At 45.5% G+C, this 26,732-nt stretch overlaps 1 protein-coding gene across 2 annotated transcripts in view; it reads right to left on the reverse strand.

Moving 5' to 3' along the window:
- Window positions 1-26,732, reverse strand: part of DACH2 (dachshund family transcription factor 2) — a 502,690-nt gene that overhangs the window by 253,316 nt on the left and 222,642 nt on the right. The window lies entirely within an intron of this gene.

A 26,732-nucleotide genomic window follows, 5' to 3' on the forward strand; every position in this document is an offset into this window, starting at 1 on the left:
AAATGTTTAGAAGCAGATAACTGAGAAAGTAGCCTTCCTGATGGATGCTATGGCTGTACTTTCAAATTTGCTAGAATCAGATGTAAATTTACATATTAATCAAGACAAATAAACATGTGGTGATTTAACTAGGAAACAGTCTGATGACAATTTAATCAGCACAGGTTGAAAGGTCCATCACTACCGCATCCTGTTGCAGTGAAAATATTGATTGTGTAACTGATTTCAGTAATGCCTTATTTTGCAGGGCACAAATAACCATGTAATTACTCTTTAATTGAATGGTGATTGCTTGCTAGCAATTATTAAGAGAGGTTTTTTTGGTTTAATTACTAGATTATTTATGCTCAGCTATATAAAATAATATTTCAACTTTGCAGGGTAGTGGTGGAATTAATCTGAATCACAATGGGCCGGATCATATATTCAACCAAACTTTGGTTGCAGAGGCTGCAGTGACAGAGAAACATTTCCTGCTCCTTCACCACGCATATAACGGCATGTTCAGAAGAAATTATCCCAGTCCAATGAACTATGGTCTGTTGTACTGAAAACAAGCTGTGTGTCCACACACTCCTTCCTCTCTTGTCTTGCATGGCATCATTCAAGATTTCTAGGTTTGTTAATCTATAGTATATCATGTCATTCGAGCCATGACACTGTGGTTTGTGGCATCCCTACAAACCAGGAGAATCAAACTATACTTTGATATCCTGGTTTGTGGGGCACAGCTCCGAACACAGTTTCTCAGTTTAGACATCAGAGGAGACTGTGGTTTAACACACCAGGAAGTACTGAATTAAGCTGCTCATGAAAGGGGAGGAGGGAAGGGGCAAGGAGATAGCACACAGCTTCTTCCAAGCCCCCCCAAACATGGTTTGTTGGACAAAGATGTTTGAACTAGTTGGAGAGTATGCATGCCTACTCTTCCACCATATCAATGGATTGCTGGCCAAGTGAGCTTATGAACTAGCCGCATCTCAGAACTCAACCCAGATAGAGTTGGTTGTACTAATTAAATCCTGTTGAAATCAAAGTTAGTTGTGACTTTATGAAGCACACATTGCCTGATGGTGAGTACATCAGCCCACTATTGTCTTCTCTGACTGGCACCGGTTCTCCAAGGGATCAGGCAGAGGCCTTTCCCAGGACTCTTAACTGGAGATGCAATGGAATGAACCTGGGATCATCTTGAAAAAGCTATGGATTATCCACCCCCAGGGAGACTACTTTTAAGTCCCATTGATTTCAACAGGATTTGGGTATCACCATTTATTTATTTATTTATTTATTTGGATTAGGGACACAAATTTTCATGTTACGACGCTTCAAAGGCCTGACCCAAAGATCAGTGGCACGAGGTAAAAAGTGGACCGGGCTGTGGTGGGCACAACGGCGGCAAAGGTACAACCAACTATGGAACTGGCGTGATTAGGCACTGCAACAGATTCCACCCCTATGCCATCTCCTTGCCTATGGACCTCAAAGGGAAAGGGTCAAAACTGAGAGGGGTGAGAATTTTGCTTCAATTAGTTTTTGATAAGAATTCGCCAAAACAAGTGCATTTCTTCATATTTGGAATGGAAAGAGGTAGAGATTTTAAAAAAATGAATATTGGAAAACCTGAAACGAGGGGCTGGCGTTGAAGGTAAGCATGCTTGGACTCCTGCTGAAGGCTCACCCTCCAGGAGAAGCCCATTGACAAGAGCCTTCAGGGACTTGCTCCTCCTCTTCATTATTGCAACCTCCTTGTTCACCTGCCTCTTGCTCCAGCCCAGACAATGGAGGTGGTGAGAAAGAGAAGCAGTAAGTACTACGACCTGCTTCCTCCCTGGCTCTCTGTCTGACAAGCAAGCCAGTGGGAGCAATGATGAGAAAGAGGGGTAAGAAACAATAGCAGCTGGTGACCATTAGGGATGTACGGCCTGTGTAAAATCCGCTTCGTCTGTGTTTCACGGATTGTCAGGCACCTTTGGTTCCGTCGTCCGCTCACAGATGGATGCGGATTTTTTTATTGGTGTAAGCCGCCTTGGGAGGGCTTCTGCCCTGAAAGGCAGCCAAGAAATATTTTTAAATGAATGAATGAATGAATGTTCTTCATGCAGAAAAATACTCGCAGAATTACGTAAGAGGGTTCATAACAATGTACATCATTTACCTTAGTACGTAACATTTAGCGTATTGTCTCCCATTCCATTCCACTTTTTCTCAGCAGAAACTTGCATGTTTTCCTATGAATAAATATGCATAAATCTGGGGAAAGTAAAAAAAAACACCACACACACACATCTGGAAGTCCACTGACTTCACATGGCCTGAGGGGATCAGCTCTGCAGCTGATTGCACAGGATGGATTCATAGAAATCTGAGCTCATTTAAGTCCATCTTGAATTTCTCCAGCATCTCTAGTGACGATGTAAGTGTGCCATTGGGGTCAGAAGAGACTGAAATGGACAGATTTGTTCAACCAAGCCCAGGGCATGGAGTACCTAGTTCTTAAAAGTCTGGGTTGGAATTCCTGTGTATTCAATAGGGACGTTGGAGATATCCACAGAGATTCAAATGAGTTCAGATTTCTATGAATCCAACCCACAGATTCCACAACAGACCAGCTAAAGCATGAGAATGAGGATTTTGGAGGGATTTACACATTTTCTTTCACTTTGGGGGAGATTTGAGCAAATCTGCATTAATTAATGTGGTTTAGCACTAGTGTGCATTAGTTAATGTGTATTAGTGCTAGTGCACATTAGTTAATGCAGATCAGGCATTTGTGTACTTACACAAGTAGAACGAAATTCTCCTACAAAAAATACGGATTCCATCAGTGAATGGGCAACGGAACAAAAGATGCCTGACAGTGCCTTCAGTGTGGTAGCCCCCTTCCTGTGGAACATCCCGCCTTTGGAGGTCAGGGAGACGCCAACGTTGTGTTCCTTCTGGTTCCTCCTGAAGACATTGTTATTTTGAGAGGCCTTCCTCGAATGACCGGCCGCGGTTTATTAAATTTGGCCATATTGGAACTTGTCTTTTAAAAAATGTTTTAATTGTTTTAACATGGTGCTTTATTCTTTTATCTTTATTATTCACCACTCTGAAATCTTTTGATGTGGAGCGGTATATAAATATTGTAAACAAAATAAATAAATATATAAATAAATAAACCCATGAAGCACAGATGCAACAGATTTAACAAAATCTGTACATCCCTATTATTCAACCACGTTTATGGGACTGAATTGGGGTTGCCACCTCTCTTTTTCTGGCAGGGTCCTCATCTTTATGTTCTGTTGTTATGTTTTAAGTTATGTTGTTTGCAGTGGCTATTAGTGACATATAATAAAATGTTTGACTGACTGACTTAATAGCTGTATGGCAGGATGGTACAATTTGTTCCTCTCCATATACCTATTGAATTTTGCCGATGCAGATGGGTGAGGATCTCGTTTCAGTTTGCCTTTATAAAAAATTACTAAAATTCGCCAGTGTCTTCATATTCAAGACAGCAAGAACTTGAGATTTATTTTTTTAAAAAATCAAATGCTGGAGGAAGTGAAGGTGACAGATGCCTCCATCCCTGCTGCAACGAAGGTGTAAGGAGAGTGTACAGGAAGCACGCCAAATGCCAAGTCCTACCAGGCCAATCACTGCTGTAGCTACAGCCAATCACTGCTGTAGATACTAGCATAGCAACAGCACGAGACCGTCTACAAGCATGAGATCTTAATGTTGAAATGATCACCGCTAGAAGGATGGGGTGGATCTGCAGATCTTTTGACAGTTCAGCTTTACAGAATTAACGTTAGATTTAACATTCTGTAGGATTAATGGAGGAATACGGTCCAGGAGAAGCTTGATTTCCTCTGGGGGTCTAGCCCACCATTTAGGTATAATTTACCCTGATGCTCTGCCTTTCATTTTCTGGCCTTCATTAGAGGAACTGAAATAGTATCCTATCCCCCTGAGTGCCGAGAATAAACCAACTGGAAATATATTTCAGCAACGCTTCATGTTTTTGAAACTGAAGTGGATTACCACCCAGCAACATTAACTTAGCAGCTTTCCTATAAACTTTGGGGGCTTGGCAGTTATCTAGATGAGAAGGGAAAGCATCACATCTCTGGGTGACAATGGGATATGACACATTCCAAAATATGTTTATTACAAGTGATGATAAACGAGGGAGCTGATACATTTGCCGTTAAGATCCTGACACACACACACCCGCAATTTTAGTGGTAGGTACTTTATTTTTGATATCCGCTATCTATAAATTAATACCAGACAATTTGGCAATCTCTACTAATCTGGTCAATTTCCACCCCACCCCCTACCACGGGCAACATGAGTAATAAATTACTTATTGACTGTAGGAACCATTTTTTAAAATGACTGAATGTTTGACTTCGCAAGCTCTCAGATCTCTAACACAATCCAGTCTACAACCAAGTTAAGGTAACGCACTTGGAATTTACGGGAGCTGAGTTCAACACAGTTTCCACGCTTGGAATTAAGGAGTTGAGTTTGGTGGAGTTTCCTTTGTCCCTTAGTTTCCTAAGCCACCATATGTGTAATTAAGGGAACTGGGTCTGGGTACAGTGGAGTTTTCCATTGGCTTATATCAAATTCCTTCAAGTAAACTAGGTTATTGATTGGGCTGTTAAATCTCTCTCTCTCTCTCTCTCTCTCTCTCTCTCTCTCTCATATCAAGGTAATTTATTAAGATGTATATGTGCTCTGCATTACAAGTGTTTATATAGCACTTTTCCAAGATACTCCAAGTGTTTCACATTAAGTAGCATAGTACACACCCACCCCCAACCCATAAGATATGCCGCTATTATCAGTACAGTTCAGGAGCGGGAGAATTGTGAGCGACAGAATGGATCACCTAAGTCCACCGAGTGAATTCATTGCTGGAGTTAGATTTCAACCTTTCTCTTGATTGCTACTCAGTACCAGCTGTCACTAGCTTATCAACACCGAACCCACATCAGGAGCTGCCAGGCAAGAACAGGGAACCCACCCATCTGTGTCTTTTTTGTCTCATGAGGTGAGCAACTAGGGAGAATGTTCCCTTGGCAGTAAAGGATTCCTAGGCTCTTGTGCTGCCCATTGGCTCCCTTTGACTTGGAAAGACTACGAGGTCTTCCAGGTTAAGGTAAGACTGCCTGGGCTATAGCAGTATTTACTTGCTCAGGATTCCTGGCTCCCATTCATCAGCTGCCTATGGCTGGGCTCTGACATGCCACACCTCATGCCTATAACCCTCAGCTGTCCCTTCTGTAGTCTGTCTTTCTATAAGCCAGGTTTCCCCCAACCTCAGTTCCTCCAGATGCCTTGGACTACAACTCCCATCATCCTTGTCCATTGGCCATGGTGGTTGGGACTGATAAGAGTTGTAGGCCAAAATATATGGGCAGGGCAGGTTGAGGAAGGCTGCTGTGGTAGACCTGGTGGAGGCTAGTGTCAGATGTTCAAACAGTGACAGAGGAGGCCTGAATGTCTTCTTGCTTTTTTATGCTTCCTGTGTATTATGTGAAGTGTGATTTCATGCCCACCATGAGATTCAAGATCTCCACAGTCCTTTAATATTCCTGGATCACACCACAAGGCAGAAATGCAAAGCCACACTGTATGCAGGGCGCAGGAGTCAGGAGAAGTCAGGTCAGTGTTGCTTGTAAGGACAATTGTGGTTGAAAAGACAGTGTCAGGAATCAAGTCCATAGGAATTTACGATCTCAATATCTGAGTTTGGGGGTATCGAGCAAAGATTTGGCCTATGCAGGACCTGTGAGTTCTGGTAATTCCAAGGAAGGCAGGAACCACCCTATCACCCAATAGTTCGCAGCAGGTCATGTGACATATGCTGCCACCTATTAAAGGAGAACATAAGAACATAAGAAGAGCTCTGCTGGATCAGATCAAAGGTCCATCTAGTCCAGCATCCTGGTTCCCACACTGACCAGGTAATTCACGGAAGCTCACAGGCAGACCATGAAGGCTGGTCCTCCCATCACAGCAACTAGTGTTCATCGGTAGACTGTTTCTGAACATGGAGGTCCAAATATGGGTATCATGGCCATGAGTTTGTCTTCCCTCCTTTTATAACCATCTAAGCCCATGGCCATCACTACAGCTTCCCTCAGTTAATTATGCACTCTGTGAAGAAGCACGTTCCCATTGGGTCTGGTTCTTTCATCCGAGCAATTCAGTAACTTTGTTACTCCCATAGATTACCTTGCCTTCCTCCTCCAATTTGCTAATCCGGACTTCTCTATCCATGTAAATTATAGAAATCCAAACTGAAAGCCAGAGCCCAAACTCAGGGTGCAAAGGTCAGTTTCAAGACAATTTGATCACATGAAGCCAAAATATCCAAGTTCGAGGCATGAACGAGGATGCACCAAGATAAGCATTTGAAGGCCCCTTTAGGAATTTTACCGTCGCTAATTTAAAAAAGGAATAATTATTTTGCCACTCTACAAAGTTGCACTGTGGCAGCAAAATAATACTCCCTCCACTCGGACCTTATTACACGGTGCTAGATGTAGTTAAACTCTACATGACCTTTGGAGTGTTTAGGAAGAGAAAGAAAACTTTGACCTCTCTGCAACCTGATTCTGTCTCCTCTCGGTGTTGGCAAACTGATCACTTGTCTAACTACTGAACTACATTGTATTGCTAACCAGATCAAAGGCAACAACAAGCCAATTCAGCAGCGGGGGGGGGGGGGGCAGAATCCAACCATGCAAAATGGGCAATTAACATTAATCATACATGAAGTTGTTTAAGCGGATAACTAGAACCTGGTCGCTATAGCAACTCTCATAAAACAGGGCTCGGCACAAATGCATGGACTCTCTCCTTACCACATTTTGTGGGAACTCCGGGTCATTATGTCCTCTTGACATTCACAGACCAAAGTGAATTACTGTGTGTAGGGGGGCGGGAGTGGAGAGGAGGGACAAATGTTCCATAATCATATGGTGTACTTAGCGGCATGCATGGCAGGCTTCACACATAGTTTCTGAAGCCAGTAAACAACCTTATCCATTAGATACCCTTCTTTGGATGGCAAAGGAACAGGTGAGCATGTACACTACGGATGTTGGAGAAAACTGGGGGGTGGAGTTTGACGGGTTTTCTTAGGTTTGGTCCCCCAGACATTGTTATAGTTCCTGTTGTGGCACCCGACTTGATCTGCAGTGAGTCGGACCAGTTCACAGATTTTCTGGGTATTTTGTGCATTTTTTATGCAGGTTCCACAATTTGCACAAATTTCTGAGCAATTTGTGCAAAATTGGCTGTAATTTGCACAAATTACAAAGAAATTTGTTGAAATCATTCAGGAATTTGTGCAAACTGTGGAACTTGTGAGGAAAAAAGGCACAAAAAAATTCCCGGAGTTTGGGGAAAAGCCCACAGCTCAACTCGCAAACACAAATCGATCCATACACAGTGCAGGATTAGGATGAGTAAAAAAAGAACTGGATTTCCCAATGACGGGTATCCCTAATGTACACGCGCTTCCACCATGTACCTTTGTCAGGCCTTGGCCATAGGATGGCCATGCACCCTCTTTTACAGAGGACTGTCCTCTGTTTTGAAGGTATCCCCTATTTGAAGGGCTGTCCAGTCCAAGTCCAGTTTAAAGATAAAGAAGGGAGAGCGGGGGGGGGGGCTTGAAGGGAGAACAAGAAGGGAGAGCAAGAGGGACCTTGAAGAAGGGAGAGCAAGAGGAGCCTTGAAGTTGCCAATCAACAGTTAGCAGCACCTGGTTAGCACACTGAGCAAGGCACACAGGTCACCTGATCACTCCACAGTCTTCCACACTATGGAAAGATGTACTGTATTTCTATTTAAATTATAAAAATTAATTCTAAATTTGCATCTGCACATATAAACAGGAATGTGCAGATTTTATGCCAATCACTGTTCTCTTTTGTCTACTTTTTTGGTGATGCATGTCTTTTTTTGGCGATCCACAAGTGGCAACCCTAATTGGCCAAGCAGGCTGGAGGGCTGTTGGGAGGTGCAGTTCTTTCACAAGCAAACTAGGATTCTCAGGGTCAAGGGCAGTCAGTTGATGTGGTTGAAGGCAGGCTGGTGGACAGATTCTGGGGTAGGGTTATGTATCGGAAGAGGAAAGGTATAGATGCAAATGTAGAAATGATTACTATAATTTAAATGGGAACACAATATATATCACCCTATTAGGCAAGACCATGCCCAGTTGAGCTGTGTGCCTATTCAATGTGCTCTCTGGGTGCTAACTGTTGGTGGGCAACTCCAAGGCCCCAATTTATCTCCCTTCTTATGGTTCTTTCCCTTTAAACCGGGCATGGATTGGTGGACAATGCTTTGAGTTGAAGACACCTTCAAATAGAAGACTAAGAACATGAAAACATAAGCACGTAAAAAGAGCCCTGCTGGATCTGACCAAGGTCCATCTTCTCCAGCATTCTCTTCACACAGTGGCCAACCAGCTGTCGACCAGGAAACCACAAGCAGGGCATGAGTGCAACAGCTCCCTCCCACCCATGTTCTCAGGCAACTGGTTTACATAGGCTCACTGCCTCTGGTACTGGAGGTAGCACATAGCCCTCTAGCCTAGTAGCCATTGACAGACTTCTCCTCCAGGAATTTGTCCAACCCCTTTTAAAGCCATCCAAGCTGGTGGCCAGCTCAAGAAATCATTTTGTTCCAGAAGCAGCCGCACAGCCTCAGGTGAGGAAGGCTGCCAAGAACAAGAATGGCTCTGGAGGGCCCGGAGAAATTGTGTACATACTTTTGCCACAAAATAGTTGAAAGCAGGGCTGTTGACTCTCTTTCAGCTCAAAGGCCAAATTCCATTTTGGAGAAGCTTTGGGGGGCTGCCTTTTAGGGGTGGGTGGGGCTTGAAGGCAAAAGGGGCAGGACCAAAATACCCCCCCCCAAAAAAAAAACCCAACCCCAGCCTATTTTAGCTTCAAGCTCTCACTGCCAGTAACTAAGCCTTAGGAGAGGCATTTCAACCTTTTCAAATGGGGGAAAAACTGCACAAAAGCCAGGAAACCACCAAACAATCAGGGGTCACAGGAAAGCAATCAGTGGTCACAGGAAACCACCAAACAATCAGCGGTCACAGGAAACCACCAAACAATCAGTGTTCACAGGAAACCACCAAACAATCAGTAGTCACAGGAAACCACCAAATCAGTGGTCACAGGAAAGGGAACCTCAGAAGTCCAGACTGAGACTCCAAGTGGTCCGGATTTGCCTCCTGGACCAGAGGTTCTGCATCCCTGGATTAAATGAAGTTGCTCCTACAAACCTGCAGACACATCAAATGCCTACCTGACTGCTGAGGCACTGCCCAGGCAGCTAACCCACAAGAATATCTGTCAATTGGCCAATCCACAGCCTTGGTGGAAAATACGGCCCACTGATGAAGCACTCCCACCCACCAGTCAGCCCTGTCTGCAACAAAACGTTCACAGTTCCTTCAGGTTAACACACTCTTAGCATGCTTGAACTCTTATTCTGTCCATAGAGCAGTCAAGAGAGAACGGACCAAGACAAAGTGCTAGGGAGGATTCCAACCTTTTGAATTTTAACAACACAAGTGACCAGTGATCTCACGAAAACCATACTGCAGTGGAGCTGATTAGAATACATTATATCCACTATGATGATGAAACACTCATGATAAAGTGTGTGTGTGGTTTTTTTTTTTGCATTATCAAAGAGAGAGAGCGGATAGAACAAGCAATTTAAGGGTTGACTACTCAACTGACAGAAACTATGGCTGTGAAGCTATTTTGTACTCCATTTGCTTGACCTATCTATCTATTTATTTATTTATTTATTTCTGTACCACCCAATAGCCGAAGCTCTCTGGGCGGTTCACAAAAATTAAAACCAAACAACACACAATAAAACAATTTAAAATATATAGAACATTAAAACCACAATATAACAATACAACCACAATAAAACCTAGCAGCAGTACAGGAGTTTAAAATACAGATTTAAAACAGCAAAGATAAAAATTTAGAAAGCTAAAATGCTAAAATGCCTGGGAAAATAAAAAGGTCTTCACCTGGCGCTGAAAGGAGTACAATGTAGGCGCCAGGCGAACCTCACTAGGGAGCTCATTCCAGAGCTGGGGTGCCACAACAGAAAAAGCCCTCCTCCTAGTAGCCACCCGCCTCACTTCCTTTGGCAGGGGCTCACGGAGAAGGGCCGCTGATGATGATCTTAAGGTCCGGGCAGGCACATATGGGAGGAGGCGATCCTTCAGGTAACCTGGCCCCAAGCCATTAAGGGCTTTAAATGTTAACACCAGCACTTTGAATCGGTCCTGGAAATGGACTGGCAGCCAGTGCAGCTGGAAAAGTACTGGCGTAATATGAGCTCGCAGGCCAGTCCCTGTTAACAATCTTGCTGTCCTATTTTGGACCAGCTGAAGTTTCCGGACCGTTTTCGAAGGCAGCCCCACGTATAACGCATTGCAGTAATCCAGACGAGAAGTTATCAGAGCATGGATAACTGTAGCAAGGCTATCTCTGTCCAGATAAGGGCGCAGTTGGTATACCAGCCTAAGCTGATAAAAAGTGCTCCGTGCCACTGAGTTCACCTGTGCTTCAAGTGACAGTTCTGGATCCAAGAGCACCCCCAAACTACGAACCTGATCCTTTAGGGGGAGTGCAACCCCCTCCAGAACAGGTTGAATATCACCTAGCCGGGCAGATGAACCACTCACTAACAGTACCTCCGTCTTGTCTGGATTGAGTTTCAGTTTATTAGCCCTCATCCAGTCCATTACCGTGCCCAGGCACTGGTTCAGAACAGCCACTGCCTCACCTGGTTTTGATGAGAAAGAGAGGTAGAGCTGGGTGTCACCTGCATATTGATGGCACCTCAGCCCACACCTCCGGATAACCTCCCCCAGCGGTTTCATGTAGATGTTAAACAGCATAGGGGATAAAATAGAGCCCTGTGGAACCCCATGGCACAATTGCCATGGCACAGAGCAATAATCCCCCAGCACCACCTTCTGGAATCGGCCATCCAAGTAGGAGCGGAACCACTGTAGTGCAGTGCCTCCAACTCCCAACCCAGACAACCTATCCAGAAGGATACCATGGTCGATGGTATCGAAAGCCGCTGAGAGGTCCAGGAGAATCAACAGGGTCGCACTCCCCCTGTCCCTCTCCCGGCAGAGGTCATCCCACTTGTTGTTGGGATGTTGGGCCACTGGCCTATAATTGTTAACATCCTCTGGGTCCAGGTTAGGCTTTTTAAGGAGTGGTTTAATTACCACCTCTTTTAAAGTGGCAGGCACCACTCCCTCTCTCAAGGAGGAATTTACAACCTCCTGGACCCAGCCAGACAACCCCTCCTTGTTTGATTTAATAAGCCATGAAGGGCAAGGGTCAAGCACGCAAGTGGTCAATCGGACTTGGCAAGCACCTTGTCCGCATCCTCAGGCCTCAGTAACTGAAACTCATCCAATAAAACTGGACCAGACAGTGCTCTGAACACCTCTACCAATGGAACTGCATTAATGGTGGTGTCCAATTCATGACGAATCTGAGCGACTTTATCCTCAAAGTGCCGCGCAAACTTGTCACAGCGTGCTACTGAGGGTTCCACCGTCTCTCTCCCTGGCCCAGAATGTAACAGGCCACGAACCACTCGGAAAAGCTCTGCCGGACGACACTGAGAAGATGCAATGCTGGTGGAAAAGAACTGCCTCTTTGCCACCCTCACCGCCACAGAGTAGGCTCGATAGTGGGCTCTTACCTGTGTTCGGTCAGACTCAGCACAAGTTTTCCTCCACCTGCGTTCTAGCCGTCTCCCCTCTTGCTTCATTGCCCTCAGCTCAGGTGTATACCAAGGAGCTGGCCGGGCTCTGCTCAGAGGGAGAGGGTGCTTGGGCGCGATCGTGTCAACCGCCCGAGTCATCTCTGCATTTCACAGAGCGACCTGGGCTTCAACAGGAGCACCAGCCATACCAGCAGGAAAATCCCCCAGAGCCCTCTGGAATCCATCGGAATCCATTAATCTCCGGGGGCGGACCATTTTAATAGGTCCCCCACCCTCGCAGAGGGGAAAGGCCGCCAGGAGTCTAAACCTCAGCAGGAAGTGATCTGACCATGACAAAGGGACAGATGTTAATTCCTCCACTTTCAGATCACCATCCACCTGCCCAGTCGAGAAAACCAGATCAAGCATGTGTCCTTTTATATGCGTTGGGCCGATGACATGTTGGGACAGCCCCATGGTTGTCATGGCGGCCATGAAGTCCTGAGCCGCCCCGGATACAGTGGCCTCGGCATGGAAGTTGAGATCCCCCAGGACCATCATCCTGGGGGTCCTCAACACCAAGTCCGAGACCACCTCCGTCAGCTCAGGCAGGGAGTCTGATGGGCAGAGGGGTGGGCGGTACACCAACAGAATCCCTAATCTGTCCCGGGTACCCAACACAAGGTACAAACACTCAAGATCTGCACTCGAATGAGCAGGAAGCCTGGAGAGGGAGATTGAATTCCTATAGACCACGGCAACCCCCCCTCCCCGACCCTCAAGTCGGTGTTGGTGCTGCACCAAGTACCCAGGAGGGCACAGCTGGGAGAGAGTGACCCCTCCCAGTTCCCCCACCCAGGTCTCAGTAATACATGCCAGGTCAGCCCCCTCATCCACAATCAAATCATGGATGAGGGAGGTCTTATTTTGGGCCGACCTGGCATTCAGCAGCAGCACCACCAGACCTGAGGGCAGACTGGCCAGGAACCATCAGGTTGGGGGAAGAACCAGAAGAGGGGACAGCTGTAAGGTGTCTAGCCCCTCTTCTCCTCAGCTGGCATGTTAATCCCCCAATGCCATACCTCCCCCTGCCTGTGACCACAGTTATAGTGGCACCTCCCCCACCCCCTGAGTTGCCCAATAGTCCTCCCAGGCACATATTAAAATGTTAGGATATAAAACCTACTTCCCTATTTAAATAGAATGCATTCAAGATTTTGTGCTGGCAATTTTTTTATTTTAATTTTTTATGGGGAAGAGGTGTCAAACCATTCCGATTTTTAATTTTGGGATGAATCACTGATAAAACCTTCTAAAGCAAAGAGCCCCCAATACTCATGAGTAGGAAGGGGGGGTCTGCGAGGAAGAATGTGGGATTTGGATAGTATGGAGGTCCATGGGGAATGCAGAGAGGGGATTAATCCATTAAAATTACATCACACCATCCAGGGGTCAGGGGTCAGCCCTGCTCAGATCTGAAACCCGGGATCTCCTCAGAGGAAGAGCACCCCCCCCCCCGCAGCAAGCTCTCACACTGTCAGTAACCCAGAGGAGCCATTGGTTCCAGACATCCTAGGTGCAGCGTCGTAAGTGAAGCTCCACACCAGTTTCCTGGGTTCCTGATTCTTGGACACTCCTCCTGTCACACCCAGGACCGTAAGAGATGGACAGCCAGTGAGGAGCTTCAGGGTCACTGGTGAAGTGCTAGGCTAGCTGCAAGTGAGTCTATTCAGAAGAGGGAGGCATGTGTAAGCACCTGCCTGGATCAGGGCCTATCTGAGAGCCAGGAAGGGGATGGCGTCTCCAGATCCTATGGAAGCTTTCACTCTTGAGTTGAGTCACTGCAGAAGCAAGAGCTTGCTTGGAGCTCCAAGGTCCAGTGCAAAGCCCTACTGAACCAGGGAAATAAGGCACCATGCCTATAACAAAAACAAAGCAAAAAGGGTGGGGCTAAATTGATCACTGTAGCATAATTCTTCCCACTGTCTGAAAAAAAGCCCACCTATCAATGGCTACTAGCCCTGATGGCTACATGCTACCTCCAGTATCAGAGGGACAAAATGTTCACCAGTTGCTGGGGAACACAACTACTGTACTCATGTCCTTCTTGCGGGCTTCCCACAGGCAGCTGGGTGGCCACTGTGTGAACAGAACGCTGGATTCCATCAACCCTTGGTCTGATCCAGCATGGCTCTCCTAGAGCCACTTCCTGAAAAGTTGCCTGTGCTTATAAATAACATTAAAAAGGGATTCATCATGGAGGATAAGTCTACCATTAGCTGCTAGTCATGATGAGTGATTGGCTCAGAGTACCAGTTGCTGATAGGGTGGCCACTTATGCATCACAAAAACAGAGGAAATGCATCACAAACACACACACACAATTTATGAACTCAGATGTTCATAAATTGCGCACATGCTAATTTGTATGCATGGATGCTAATTTATAAATAATTGCTATAATTTAAATAAAAATACATTCTCACCATAGTGTGAAAGACTGTGACCAGGTGACCTGGGTAATGTTCAGACTGCTGTCCAGGTGCTACTAATGGGCAACCTCAAGTCAACCTCATGTGCACAGCCCTTCAATAGAGGATGCCTTCAAATGGAGGACTGTCCTCTATAAAGTAGGACACACGGCCACTCTAGTTGCTGGGGAACAGCAGTGAAAGAGGACTACTGCCTTAATGCCCTGCTTGTGGGTTTCTCATAGGCAACTGGTTGGTCATTTTGGGAAACAGGATGCTGGTTTACGTGCACTTTCGGTCTATCTCTTAAGTTCTTACAAAGGCTGGGAGAAAAATGTTCACCTATTTCGGACTAAAGATAAATTACAGCATTTTAGTAGACTGGCCCAAGCCTATGAATATTTACTCAGCAGTCAGCCTCATTAAGTTCAAAGGGTATTCCATGTAACCCATCTAAAGTTAGTTTTGATTCAGGGCAAGGGATATATGAGAAATTTGTTTCAGTGCATTTTTACCCAGTTCATATCTTAAAGACTGAATGTGTATTCAGACACAATCTGCTGTCCAAGTCTGTACACTTCCAAGCTTGCAATGTGATTCACGGCCCAGAAAAAAATACATGTTTTTTTTAAAAAATGCGCATGGAAAATGCATACTTTTGAAAAATGTGCACAAATACCCTTTCAACAATGGGGGAAGAACGTGTACATTTCAAAGATGCACACCACTGATGCGTACATTTGGAAAAATACACTCACAAAAACATGCAGCTTTTCATGTGAAAAGAAAAAAACAAAGCTCGCAATGTGATACGGAATCAACTTGCAGTGAGCTTCAAGATAGAATTTGGAGTGAGTTGTGATAGAATATTTCCCTCTGATGTGCTGTTTTGTTTTAACCACGCAACGATTTTTATTTTATTTTATTGCACAGGGGGACATTCAAAAACAGTATCCCTCATTTGCAATCTGAAAAGGTAGGGTCCACTCTATCGCCTTAGGAGTCTACAATCTCTTTTTGCTGCAGGCCTGGACCAAATCAAAGTCTCTTGAAACAGTGGAACTAATTAAGCACAACTAAGTTGCAGTGCAATGCATGTTTACTCAGAAGTAAGTTCCACTGCCTTCAATGGGGCTTATTCCAAGGAAAGTGTGGACAGCATTGCATCCATGCAGTGCAATCCTCTACATGTCTTCTCAGAAGAATGTCATACTGTGTTCATTAGGGACCTCACTCATAGGTCGGTGTGTAAATGACTGCCCCTTTAAGCTACAATAGTATACCACTTAATTCGTCTAAGCCCTACTGAGCTTGAATTCTGAGTAGACACATATATAGTTGAGCTGTTAGTCATGACTGATGTTACCTGGACTGGACCCTCACTTTTACAATCACACAACATTCACTTCTGAAAACAACTATTTTCGTATTGACCAACTTTCATCAAAATATAACTGAGTATACCTGCCATTCAAAGATTCAAACTAGGCAATCTAATTTATTTTCTAAGATCAACTTCTGGATAGGAGTATTTAAGCTACCAAGCTTAATGTTTTGGATATCTCAGCGCTAACTGGGTGAGTAATGTCGTACTCTTCTCATAAGTGCAAAATCCATTCATGCATTGTACAGAGAAATCTGTCCCTTTTGATATGCTAAGGGCACAATCCTATGCATGTTTAGACAGAGAAAAGGCTGGCCGGGGAATGCTGGGAGTTGTAGGCCTTTTCTCTGTCTAAACATGCATAGGATTGCGCCCTAAACCTCCTATTGAGTTTCACTGAGAATTCTAACTGGCTATAAAATCTGATCGGATAGTTTACAAATATATATATAGATAGGAAACATTTGCTGGCTTATCAGGTCATCGAGTCATGACTCTGTTTTGCCCTGGTAAATTCAAGAGAACTTAAAACAAAACAAAAATCACTATAATGGGGAGAAATACCCCAATATCCAGTATTCAAAGATATTTCCCCCCTATCTAATGTTTAACCAGAAAACCACTCTTAGAGCCAGATGCACTCTTTATAGCAAGTGCTAACCTTTCAAAAATTTCAGTCCATTATTTATGAGGAGAAGGCATTTTGAGATATGTTTGAAAGCACTATCAGGACACGCTATTGAATGTCTAGGAAGCACATGTCTCTCCTGCTAATTGCCTCCCACAGAAGTCGGTTAAAGCTGGGCATGCCGACAAACGGTTCGATGCTTTACCTTCGTCTAGTCACTAAAGCAGGTCAGGAAGCCTTATCTTTGTGTGAAGAGGCATGTCAGCCAGCTCAGGAGGAAAAGAAGAAGCAGCGTTGGCTCCAAGGACCATGAGAATGTGGACAAGTGAAGGTTGTCCAAATCTCACAATTAAGGATGAACAGCTGCCACGAGACACAGGCGACTCCTCAGCACTATCATGATTGGCAGGAATTAAGGCAGGGGTGCAGAACCTCAGACCTGGGGGCCTAATCCCAGATATCCCAGTTGTCCAGATATCCTCAGATGGCCATGCCCCCTTCCCCTGACCAAGTAGAGACTGGGGGCTCTGATTTCAGTGGGGCTGTAAAGCCACTCCAGGTTTCAGTCAGAACCAGCCAGAACTCTAACTGAGCTATCCAAGGTGCTGAAACTACTTGGGGGATAAGGTTCAGAACCTTGGATAGTTCTGGCTGGTTCTGACTGAAAGCCAGAATGGATTCACAGCCCTACCAAAATCGAAGCCACCAGCCTCCACTGCACTGACCACTGATTGTTATGGTGATTTCTGGCTTTTATGTGCGTGCAGTTATTTCCCCATTCTAAAAGCTTGACATGGAATATAGCTCTCAGGCTAAAAGAGGTTCAGCACCCCTGAATTAACGGGACTTAAAACCTCTGTCAGTTTTATACCAGTTTAACCGTCATGGTTTCCTCCAAACAATCCAGAGAACTGCAGTCTGTCGAGGGCACTCAAGTTTCTCCATTAGAGATCTCTGCTCATCTGACCACCCTCACAGAATGACAGTTCCCAGAAAGATAGGCTAATCAACTTCTGGCCCTCTATACAGAGTTTCCCTGTGGGCCAAACTAGGTATGCCAGTGAGACGCTGTAATTTCTTTCCACATGTCTGTCCCATCCACACGTAAAGTAGGGTGTGAGTCTTAGGTAAAGGAATTCACATGAGAGGAACATGGAATGCTTCCCCACCCGGACACATCTCACGTCTCCTTCCTCCAGGCAGTTGTCTCCATTTCTGACTCACTGCTGGTGTTATCAAAGCCCAGAAGGAAGAGACCTGGCTGAAGCAACCAACTTCAAGGAGATATTTCATGGGAAGGATTCAGGACTTCTCCCCCACATGCTCCTTGTACAGTTAAAGAAAGAAACTCCCTTGCTTTGTTGGTGGATGGGGAAGACATGCTGTGATGTGTGAATCTTACCACTTTGCCACTAAATCATGTTGGATCTTGGGATCCCCTAAAAGGCCATGGTCCCTAGACATCACTGGGTCCAGACTTTCCGTAGAACTCCCCAAAACACCAGCCGCCACCATCAAATAATTTACAGAGAGCAGCAGGACTCTTCTCTTTACATCCTTAGCACCTGGGGTTAGATATATTGCAACCTTCAAATCCACCCTACCAGAACATTAGGTATTTAAAAGAATAAACATTTGTTTGTTTGTTTGTTTAACAGGTCTACATTCAAATCAGTCAATAAACAGTGAGAAACAGTAATAATAACTCTAACAACCAAACACCACACCTCTGCTTTCAATAACTTCTCTCTTTTAACATCTATCCTTACCATCAGTCTTTCACCTACGTATCTCCCTCTGATTCCACTAACATCTCTTTCTTCTCACTAACTACCTAAAGGCTCAATTCAATGCATGTTTAGACAGAAAAAGGTCCTACAGCTCCCAGCATGCCCCAGCCAACCATGCTGGCTGGAGAACACTGGGAGTTGTAGGACGTTTTTGCTGGCTGGAGAACGCTGGGAATCATAGGACTTTTTTGCTGGCTGAAGAATGCTGGGAGTTGCAGGACTTTTTTGCTGGCTGGGGAACGCTGGGAGTTGTAGGACATTTTTGCTGGCTGGAGAATGCTGGGAGTTGTAGGACTTTTTTGCTGGCTGGAGAATGCTGGGAGTTGTAGGACGTTTTTGCTGGCTGGGGAATGCTGGGTGTTGTAGGACTTTTTTGCTGGCTGGAGAATGCTGGGAGTTGTAGGACGTTTTTGCTGGCTGGGGAATGCTGGGAGTTGTAGGACGTTTTTTCTGTCTAAACATGCATTGGATTGCATCCTTGATAAACTAACTATGGCTCTTAATTTCTCTACCTGTCTATCTCCATCCTAACTCAACTCTCTCTCTCTCTCTCTATCTCTCTGATCCTCTCTGATCCTCTCTGTGTCCATGTCCTTTTTACTGACTTTCTCCAACTGGCCCTAACTCTACTCCACCACTTCATTCTGACCTCAGCTGTCAATCATTTCTCCACTCACTCTTCTCTTATGCACACAGATGATGGTTACATCATGTCTTGTTTGGCCCCACCTTGAAGGACAAAGAAAATAACATCATTGGATCCTCGATCCTCTCAGTCTCCAGTGTTTTCTGGCAGCATTGGGCTGCCCCTTATCCAAGGGTAGCTTCATAGGGCACCTTTTCACTTGCCCTGTCTGACCACATGAGCAGCAAGAGGAGTGAGGAGAAGGAGGAGGAACAGTAAACTCCGCCCACCTTGTTCTCTCCCTCTGGAAGGCAGTACAGATTGAGCTTAGGAGGAGAGGCAGGAAGTACAGGAGCAGTGAGGAGGCCTTACTGCCTCAAGATCAGTGGCGCAGTGGTGAAGACCAGTAGTGCAGGCACTCATCACGACAGTCCCCATAGCCACACCCCCTAGGAGAGTCCAAAAACGCAGGCAGCTGTGTTGATCCATATCAACAAACCAGTTCTAGCAGCTTTTATCTCCCCCAGGAGCAGGTCTTTTGAAAAGCTAACAGCTTTCAACTACCCATGCAAGAGCACGATACTCCAAAATACTTTGCAGTACAACAAGGATAGCTCACAACAATACCTGGTTGCAGGGGAAATCCATTATCTCCAGCTATTGTAAGGGTTGCAGCTAAGCTCAGAGCAAACAGGGAAGTCTGAGAAGAGTGGCAGATGACATCAGTATTCCTGCCAATTAAAAAGTCCTGGTGCTTCGATCCTGTGGGCCCTGGCTCCACTACACCACTGCTCAAGACAAACTTCAGACATGCCAAGTTTTGCCTATCCTGTTCTTCTGGAAGGAACAATGCCAGCTCACATCTTGTTCCTTGATCGCACACCACAGCGTAGATGGGAAAGGGTGCACAGATGCCAACCAAAACTGAAGTACTTCTGCATCTGTGGCTCTAGAATTTGTGTGGGAACAAATGAGAGCCAGCGTGGTGTAGTGGCGAGAGTTGGACTGGGAGCTGGGAGATCCGGGTTCTAGTCCCCACTCGGCCATGGAAGCTCACTGGGTGACTTTGGGCCAGTCACACACTCTCAGCCCAACGCACCTCACAGGGTTGTTGTTGTGAGGATAAAATGGAGAGGAGGAGGATAATGTAAGCCGTCTTGGGTTCCTTGCAAGAGGAAAAAAGGCGGGGTATAAATGCAATAAATAAATAATAAATAAATAAATAAAATATCCCATTGTTTTATTTCAGCCACAAGTTGGCTGCTGATAATGACAGGGGAAGAACCAGATGCATAGATACAGATGGACAGACAGACAGACAGACAGACAGACAGATGAAGGTCCTGGGCAAATGCACATTAATGTCTCTGAGTAAATGCACAAACATACTGTCAGCAAGTAAGAGTAACTGAAGGAGGCAAAGACAGATGTCTCATCTTCTTAGGAACACTCTCTTCAGATTGAGAAATGATTTAAATTCTTAATAAACAAAAAGAGAAAGGGCTTGGAAAATTAACCCACTCCTGCCAGTCCCTTGGACCTCAAAATGCCCTCCCCTGGAAGTCTATTAACTTCAGCCTTATAAATAAGCCTATAAAAGTTGCTAGCCTGCAAAAAGAACACCAACACAACCGCTAATCTGCTGGGAACTGGCAGAGGAGGGCTCAAGAGTTCAGACCCACCTGCAGCAGCCCACTGCCTTTCTATTTTGGGCACAGACAAGGGTACTTCCTATCTCTGACAGCCCATTTCATTTTATGGTGGGTGCAGAAGAGAATCACCTGCATGTAATTCCTGGTCGCCAGAGGTGACCAGGTTATTGCTTCAGTACAAGGCTGTCTTCTTTACATAGGCTACCTGCAATTGGTAAGAGAATTTGGGTTTTAATCCAAGTCAGAGAAGAATTTGGGGCCTGTAAAGCCTACCTATCCTCTGAGCCCCCCAAATTCTTCTTCAAGCCCCAGCTTGGGAGAACTTGCTCAGCTATTCTAATATGGCGCGATACTGAAAAGTTCCCAGGGCTCCGAAACGGAGAGGATTCTGTTTGCTCCCTTCAGACTGAGAAGCTCAGAAGCTGCAAGAAGACAGAGAGAGAACAGCTTTTTTTCCTCACTGAAACCTTAAGACAAACTACACATGGAATAAGTTTGGCCTTCCTAATTCACCTGATAGAAAGGTTTCTGTTCAGGTTTATCAACCTGTTTTAGCAAGCAGTAGCGCTTACCAGATGAGGATCAGATCAGGAGTGCTATTTATATGAGTGTACAAAGCCATGTTAGCAGTATGTTATAGACAGCTGGGAATTTTGGAAATCCAAATGCTAGGTTAACTACAAATCTTCAATGGCTTTACAATCTGGAGATGATCCACACCCGTGTTTAGGTGAAACATCCCAAAACTTTAAAAGAAATTTACATACACAAATTGCCCATGACTATTGCCAAAAGGGGGGGGGGGATAAAAATCAAAGGCCCAAACATCTAAAGCATATCTAGAAAGCAGATGGGACTTACAGGTTGATATGCCCTGAAGATTTGATTTAGGAATAAATTTACCTTTTCCTACCAGGAGAATTTACAATTAGCTTCCCTTTAAATCTGGGACATCAAGGGAGGGGGTTCTACATGCACATGGAATATAACAAAACCCTCTGACTTTACACCATAAAACTATTCCACTAAGTTATGCTGCTGTTTTAAGTCTCTACGCAACCCAATGGAATTGCTTGATTTGGAAGATTAATTGGGCACTGGATTACATCCAGATGCCTTGATACAATGACACAAAGGCAAGTAGGGATGCGAGAATGAGCAATGAAGTTCTCCGTTTTCCACCGCAATGCTTATCTTGCTTCGTTCTTGCTCCCTAACAGAAGGGTGTCTCCCCCCACCACAGGAAAAATGTGCACTTTTCCAAGCATGCATACCAAATGTGCATTTTCCCCTTGTAGGCTAGAGACCGAAAATGCCATTTTGGGGAGGAAATGTGCATTTCCGGAAGTGTGCAGCTGCGCAAGCACACAATTTTGAGCTGATAACAAGCCTGGGAAATTGCAAACATTTCCAGAGAATTGCTTGTGTTTGGGGTTGCGAACAGGACATGTTCGCAGGATTTGCAAACAGGAACAAAATTCTCATACATCCCTGAGCTCCAGTGCTAGCCAGAGCTTCCCATTGACTTGAATGTTGGAGACATCCCCATACGTGCCCATAACGATCCACATGTGTGCCTTCAATACTGAAGTGAATGGTGAATAGGGATAGACGAACTCTCCCACACCCACCCCATGCACCAAACACCCTCCCCTTTCCCAACCACAGCGAGCACACGGGGTGAGTTGTCCAACAGCCCGCAGGGCCTCAGCAACAGCTCACAGCTGCCCACTGCTACCTGTCAGTCAGCCCCTCGTGCTCTCCTTCCTCTCTCCTCCTCCTGTCCCCATAACTGCAGCAGCAGGGACAGGCAGCTCAGGGAGGAAGCAGGTGGCTGGGAATGAACCAAATTGGGCAAGTGTGGGCAGCTGCGAACTGGCATCCGGGGGACTGAGCTGGTCAGAAATTGCTGGGCTTCGAGCCTCAGATGGATGCCCATGCCATTCCTAATGGTGAAGCCTCTGCTTCTGCAGGAGCTCCATGTATTAACTGTAGCTCCAAACAGCTCTGGATGAAAGCATTAATTTCAAGGAGACGTGGGGCCAATTCGTACCTCAGGGATGAGCAGAAGGTAGATCTGGATCTACTGCTAGCTCTCTGGGTGGTTTCCAGTAGATTGGCAAGGATTTCTGACTCCCAGTTGTTTCGCAATAGCTGCAACAAACTTAAGGCTGCCCCTCTTCCCTATATATCGATGTAACGAAGACAGCTCAGGATAACCACAAGTGGATTTTGGTGTGGAAGGACTGCAGGCTCCATTCAGTACTCAAAGGCAATTCCTGGGCTCAGAATTCTTTAATTCTGTCTTTTGCACCAGACACCAGTTGGTGGGTCTGTTGTTATTCTGTTAAATAACAAAGTCAATCCTGCAACGCTGAAGTCTGTCCAGCCCTGTTGTACATTAGTGAAGTAGCATAAAGGGTTCCAGTTTTCTGAATCATAACCAGTGTGTTTTACCCCTTAGTTATAAATTTAAAAGAAAAGAAAAAGAAGAGAAAGAGAAAGAAATAAATAGAATTATTGGGTACAGATTCACCCTCACATTATACTTATTATCCATTCTATTTTTTCTCCTGTCCTTCCTTCAAGGAGCTCGAGGTCGCCCACATGGGGTAATTCCATTTTATTCCCACAAGAACCGCATAAGGTGGGTAAGGCTGAGAGACTGTGATTGACCCAAGACCTTCATTTATAGTTGTATGGGGATTTGAGCTGAGGTCTCCCTGCTTATCTATCCACTACATCACACAGGCACTGAATTCGAACCCAAACCAGCCCATGCAGGCCATTCGGCTCCTCCTTTCCCTGAACTGTTTCTATTTGGGCTGGTTGTTATCAGAGAGACCATCAGAGGAAGCAGCAGCAGCAGTCAGGCACCTTTCATTATGCCTGGATAGAGCTCTGCTTGAGAGCCCCCCCCCCCACGCCCCTCCAGCTACCATGTGCCATCACTGAGGACATCAGAGGGAGAGAAAGCAGCAGTCCCTCCATTCTGCTCCAATCCAGCTCCGTGGGTTTGCTTTTTCCTCCTCCCTCCTCATCCTTTTTCCTTTTGTATCATGACACTTAGATGCCATGTAAGGCTGAGGGGAGGGCCTGTCCTTTTAGTGAACTCTGTATATAAATAAATTCTAAGACATACAAAGTGAACTATGTAACTTTTCAGAGCTGATGCCTGCGTTTTGCTTGGTTTCTTTTTCCATTTCCATCCCTTTTCTCTTTTGTTTTGGGACTTTTAGACTGTTAGCCAGCTGGCAGAGATGCAATGTTTGTTTTGTTTGGATCAGTATGCAGTGCTTAATAAATTGTAGATGTTAAATGATGGTGCTGGTGCTGGTGATGGTGATGATGGCAGTCCTAAACCACTGAGCAAAAGAGTCAAGCCGATTTCATCTTTTTTATATCGTGTTTTAACTCGAGGAACATAAAAATACGTGTTTCTTTTACAGTCACCTGGTTAAACTTTGCAAGCACAAATATTTACCTCGGTTTGGAGGAAAATGATGAAAACCATCCTCGGATCCCATTTAAAATGTAAAAACAGAATGCCAGGAGCCTTGATTTATAAATAGGAAGTAGTTGTGTGTGTGTGTTTGTCTCTCTGTGTGTGTACTTTTATGTTCCTATTATGCTTGTATCTGCCTTCTATTATTGCCCTTCTTATACCCAAGAAATAATAATTTCTCTGTCAGTTACTCACATTGGATGCATTCATTTTCTTTAGACTTTTCTTGCAGTTATTGATTTCCTGCCCCTCGAAGGGGTTTGGTTTCTCTGCTCAGCAGTCCAGCCATTAAAATAAAGGTTGTTAAAACTAACAGCGGTATGGGACGGGGGGGGGGGGGGATTCTAATATTAGTTTTATCCATTTTCATCCAAGGCAAACGCAAGTGATGTTTTTCTGTTATTAAGAACAAAAATTAAAAGGAAGTATCTTGTTGCCTTCCAGTGTTAAGAGCAGATTGTCCAGCAGCGTCATTATCCAACATTGAGAATCTGTTTTCAAACAGAAAAGATGACCTTTTCCAAGGGGGCAACTGCAGCTTTTGACATACGCATGCCAAAAGCTGTTTCGAAATAAGCAACAACAACAACAAAAACTTCTAAAGAAATGTTAGGAAGTCTAAGAGGCTCATAAATCATCTCGATAAACCATAATTTACAGCGAACTCTCAATTTCCACAAGTAGCAAAACAACTTCAGAAACTCTTCCTGCGACAGCCCAGGAAAACTAATTCACCCGGTCAGAGTGTGGGTAACTCTACAGCAGCTTTCTCCAGCCTGGCACCTCCCAGATGTGTCAGACCACAACTCCCATCATTCCCAGGCAATGGGCATGCTGGCTGGGAATAGGGATGTATGGATTGTCTAAAAGCCGTTCCGTCTGTGTTTTGCAGATTATCAGGCATCTCTCATTCTGTCCTCCACTGGAATCAGATTTTTTGTTCCAAGTGTGCGCATATGCGCAAATTCACACATGTGGAAATTTGCACATGCAGAAATGCGCAAATCCCCCCAAAATGCAGCTTTAGCATATGGGGGTGATGCACATTTTTGTCTGGGAGGGTGATTTTGCATATTTTTCTACGATGAAATTTGCACAAATTCGGGGAAGTTAGAAAGCCAGTCTGCAAGCCTGTAGAATCTGCCCAACGGGGGAAAGCCAGTCTGCTGTGGAATCCATGGGTCGGATTCATGAAAATCTGAGCTCATTTGGTTCTGTTGCAGATTTCTCTGACATCCCTAGCTGGGAATGATGGGAGTTGCCGTCCAACATATCTGCAGGGCGTCAGGTTGGGGAAGGCTGCTCTAGAGGTGAATAGGCCGTGATGGTCACTGGTGTTATCAATTAATGGCAAGATTGCTCATTTAAAAAGTGAGGTGAGCTGAGCCACTCCCTTCATCTTCCCTTCTCTGTCACTCTCCCTGGTAATGTTGAACTGATGTTCATGTTGACTGCCGGTGCCTTAGAGAGCGATCCTATGGTATCTGGGCAAGCATCCCAGGGACCATAGGATGGCTTGGAAAACCCCTCTGAGATTGGAGGCAGCGCTCCATCCTCGGAAGGAGGAGTTAGAGATCCACCACCACCCCGCCCCCTCGCAGCCACTGAGGAAAGAACCAGCAGGGCATAGGAATCCCAGAAGCCTCTGAGGTCAGGGGCTTCCAAGCAGCAAGGGCACAGTCCACAGGATTACACCCTTAGTCATGCTTGCCATGTTTCTGTATGAGACTCTGGATTCAGTTATCCCTCTACATGTGCATTACCATAAGGCAATGCCACAGCCAGGACTTGAGCACTAACAGCCCAATGCGCATAGCAGAGAAGATTCTGGGGTCAATGGCATTGGTTGAGGGAGATAAGATGGGATCCTTGCAGATCAATGGTGGGCGGATTTCAGACTTGCAAGAGATACTTTGTTTCTTTAAAATAAAATGTTGTTCCAAGATTCACCAAGTGGACCTTAGTGCAAAAGACATACACTGAGGATTAAAGAATTCTGAGCCCAGGAACATGTTTTGAGTACCAGAACTGAGTGTGACTCACGGTCCTTCAACATTTAAAAAAAACCCTAGGGGTGGACGAAAGGCACTTACCTTTCATCGAAGCTTGTTCGCGGTGGGGGGGAGGCGCTTCGCTGCTCCCCCCGCGAAGTTCAGGCCGGGGGGGGGGAGGCTTCCCGCCTCGCCCCGGCCGAAATTCAGGCCAGGGGAGAGGCTTCCCGCCTCGCCCGGCTGCGAACTCCATTGTTTTTTTTAAAAAAACAACAACGCCCCCGTGATAGGCTACGTGACGATTAACGTAGCCTATCACGGCTAGATCTGCAAAGTCAGCCATGATAGGCTACGTTAATCGTCACGTAGCCTATCACGGGTGACTTTAAAAAAAAAAAGCGCGTACGCTAATGGCGGCCCCCATAGGGAGCCGCCATTCGCGTTCCTTATTTAGTCGCTGTAGTCTACGTAAATCTTTACGTAGACTACGGCGAAAATAAGGGCAACGCAAATAGCGTTGCCCTTATTTTCGCTGTAGTCTACGTAAATCTTTACGTAGACTACAGCGACCAAATAAGGAACGGGAATGGCGGCTCCCTATGGGGGCCGCCATTATCCGTACGCGCTTTTTTTTTTTTTTTTTTTAAGTCACCCGTGATAGGCTACGTGACGATTTATGTAGCCTATCACGGCTGACTTTGCAAATCTAGCCGTGATAGGCTACGTGAATCGTCACGTAGCCTATCAGGGGGCGTTTTTTTTTTTCTTTTATTGGAATGGCGGCGGCAGCAGCCGGTCAAAAGACCGGCTGCCGCTCCCGCCGCGCACGAACACCCGCCGAACCGCCGGCCGGACCCGCCGCCGGGAGGGACATTCGGTGAAGGTAAGTCCCA

Source organism: Heloderma suspectum, chromosome 9 (assembly GCF_057233095.1).
Source record: "Heloderma suspectum isolate Gila_16-S chromosome 9, 16-S_ref, whole genome shotgun sequence".
NCBI classification, from domain to species: Eukaryota; Metazoa; Chordata; class Lepidosauria; order Squamata; family Helodermatidae; genus Heloderma; species Heloderma suspectum.